This window comes from Mus caroli, chromosome 10 (assembly GCF_900094665.2).
Source record: "Mus caroli chromosome 10, CAROLI_EIJ_v1.1, whole genome shotgun sequence".
NCBI classification, from domain to species: Eukaryota; Metazoa; Chordata; class Mammalia; order Rodentia; family Muridae; genus Mus; species Mus caroli.
The window spans coordinates 34,109,401-34,113,151 of record NC_034579.1 but is presented as its reverse complement, the minus strand read 5'-3'; positions in this window follow the sequence as shown (position 1 = coordinate 34,113,151).

Below are 3,751 nucleotides of genomic sequence, written 5' to 3'. Positions count from 1 at the left end.
GAGTATTATGTGTTGGGGGGAATGTCTTTTCTGGTCCAGTCTATTTGGAGTTCTGTAGGCTTCTGGTATGTTCATGGGCATCTCTTTCTTTATTATCCTTAGTTTTGGTCTTCTTATTGTGTCCTGGATTTTCTGGATGTTTTGAGTTAGGATCTTTTTGCATGTTGCATTTTTTTGATTGTTGTGTCCATGTTTTCTATGGAATCTTCTGTACCTGAGATTCTCTCTTCCGTCTCTTGTATTCTGTTGCTGATGCTTGTATCTAGATTCCTGATTTCTTTCCTAGGATTTCTATCTCCAGAGTTGTCTCCCTTTGTGATCTCTTTATTATTTTTTTTTCCTTTTTAGATCCTGGATGGTTTTGTTTAATTCTTTCACCTGTTTGGTATTGTTTTCCTGTAATTATTTAAGGGATTTTTGTGTTTCCTGTTTAAGGGCTTCTAGCTGTTTACCCCTGTTTTTCTGTATTTCTTTAAGGGAGTTATTTATTTCCTTCTTAAAGTCCTCCATCATCGTCATGAGAAGTGAATTTTGATCCATATTTTGCTTTTCTGGTGTGATGGTGTATCCAGGACTTACTATGGTGGGAGAGTTTGTTTCTGATGATGCCAAGTTACCTTGGTTTGTGTTGTTTCTGTTCTTACACTTGCCTCCTGCCATCTTATTATATCAAGTGCTTGCTGCCCTCAATATATCTGATCGGAGCCTGTTCTTCCTATAATCCTGGTAGAGTCAGGACTCCTCAGAGTCCAGCTTTCTCTGTGATCCTGTTATACCAGGAACCTGTGAACCTGTGATTCTCGGTGTCTCAGAATTCTTGAGAGTCAAGCTTCCTCTGAGACCCTGAGATCCTGGTGGGACCAAGCTCCTAGTATCCCGGTATCCTGAAATCCTATGATTCTGGGCATGTTACAGCATCTTGAAGTCTCCTCTGGGGACTGTGGGGCTGTCTGGTGTGTTTGAAACCAAGGTATACCAGCACTGATCAGAAGGAACCTGAGCCGCTGGTCAGGCAGGGCTCCTGTGTCCTTGCTCCTGCTGTCACAGGCCCATCATGATTGGTTTGGAACATATGATGTGTTCCACTCACCAGTGATACTATGATTCTGGGCGTGCTAGGGCGCCTGCAAAGTTGAGAGTCCTTTGGGGACCGTTGGACCATCTGCTAAGTTCGTGCCCAAGGTGGCCTGGAGGTGGTGCTGACTGGAAGGGATCTGCATCCCTGGTCAGGCGGGTTTCCTGAGTCCCTGCTGCTGGCATATACTTGCCACAATTGGTTTGGAACAGATGGTGTCTTCCACTCACCCGTGATCCTAAGATCCTGGGCATGCTAGGGCGCCTGAAGTGTGGAGCGTCCTCTGGGACCTTGGGACCATCTCTCTATCTGTTTTCTTATGTTGCCTTGTGATCTTGATTACCTTTGGTTGCTCTGTATGTGGAAAATTCCTGTGGTCTTGGGGATGACAACTTCCAAGGAGATGAAGGTGCTCTTAACTACTTGCCACCTCTTAACCCCCTTTTTTCCCCGGTTGCTGTGGTAAAATTAATCTGATCAAAGCAATTTCAGAGAGAAAGAGTTAATTTTGGCTCAGAGTTGAAGGGTACATCCATCATGGTAGGGAAGTTACAGTGGCAGGAGCTCAACACAGCTGGTTACATTGCACTTGTAATTAAGAATTAGAGAGCAATGAATGTTTGTGGTCAGCTTGCTTTCTCCTTTCTAGGTAGTTAAGGACCCAGCTTAGGGAATGGTGCTGCCCACTGTTGACTTGGGTCTTCTCACTTCAATGAACCTAACAAACATTATCTCTCTCATATACTCTCAGAGGATAGTTTTCTCACAGGTGTGCCTGAAGCCTTATTTCCTAGATGATTCCCAGTCTTGTCAGGATGACAGCATTATTATATCTACCTTCATTCCTCCTCTTCTCTGCCCCCTCAGTCTTCCTAGGCAGAGTCTTAGCCTTAGCTGATGTCCATCATCTGATGTCTTTTCTATCACAGTATATTTGTATTTCTAGTAAAACATATAGGACTTGGGGCACTGCTATTCTTCAATATTTGAAAAAAATGTTGCTATTTATAAAAGTAAAGGAATAGACAATAGTGTAAAATCTAGCTTCATTGGTGTTGCTTTGAAACCATTCAAAACACTTCTCTGAAGGTCAGATTAATCTTTATCATCTATACATGTATGTATATATGTTAGGTATCTGTATGTATGCATGTATTTATTTCTATCTTTATCAATCATCTATCATCTATCTATCTATCATCTATCTATCTATCTATCTATCTACCTATCTATCATCTATCTATCTATCTATCTATCTATCTATCTATCTATCTATCTATCTATCATCTTTTTCTAGGGCTTCACTTGATAGACCAAGTTGGTCTTGAACTCATAGAGAGCCACTTGCCTCTGTCATTGTCTCTGGAGTGCCAAAATTAAAAGTGTGTTACATCATGCTCTATCAGTCTCTTATCTTTAAAGAAGGCACATCAAATTTGTCAAGATAATTCAGAGTATTTATTGAAGCTAAATCTTCATAGTTCACACAATACATTTTATCTTTCATTACTAATGATCTTAGAATAATTGCATAAAGGAAAAACTGCTAGTGGAACTTATATTGAAAAAACTCTAATATTTTGAGTTTCTTCATTTTGTGACCAATGATTGAGCAATTATTCATGTTTTTAATAAAAACAGAGCAATAATTTTTTCTCTTGTGCCGCCAATAGTATTAAACATTGTGATTTGATAGCTTAAATATAATAGACAGGGAAGTGTCTTGAGTGCTACTTAGGCATCTTTAACACATATAACAGATGATGTCTCAGTGAAAGGCAGGGTCTGGTGACTTGAAATGTTCATAAGAGAATGGAAGTGTGAGAACAGATGAGCAGTTAATAGGACAGCCCCCAATGGTGTTGAGAGCACATTGATAATTAGCCATGTGTATTTCCTGCTGCCCTTCCATGTCTCTCCTCAGCAACACAACATTTTTTTCTATGCTGATCATTTCCTGATGAAGTAAGTCTCAAGAATGCAGTTACTTAACATCTCTACTAGTAGAACATTCACAGGTAGAACTCACTCTAATATATGTCAGTTTATGGAACTCATTGATCACCTCTTCGTGCCCATCACCCTGGACAGAGCATTACAACTGAGAGAAATATTATAGACAACAGGGTCACAGGGCCCAAACAATGTGTGATACAGTTCAGTAGTATGCTTTTCTTTACAATTTACTATGCTGTGTTGTGTAATTTTTCAATTGTGTCCTGGGGAAATACACTGGGTTAATTACTGTATTGCCAAGCAAAAGGCCTGCTTAGATTAATGTGACAAAACAAAGTTTCTAACAGTCATAAATTAAGCTAAATTAACTGGTTTAGCCAGGCTTTTAAATATGGATGGTTTTAGAAGCTAACTTTTCCAGATAGTTTACTGAACTTACATTTTTCTTCTTGTTGGTTTTGTACATTGTCTCCAGTATAAGAACTTATTTCTAGCAAAATGTGATTGTAAACAGATGTTTTAATGCTCCCTTTAAACCATCAGGTGGTGAAACAAATCTAAGACAAGACTTTATGCCAAAATCAAGCTTCTCCATTTTGAGGAGTTATTCATTAACACAGTTTTACAAATTCCAACTAATGGTACCCAAGATATCTAGACTTTTACATGTTGTTAAAGGAGATGCCTAAAAATGCAAGCGATAATTAAAAACGAGTGTTT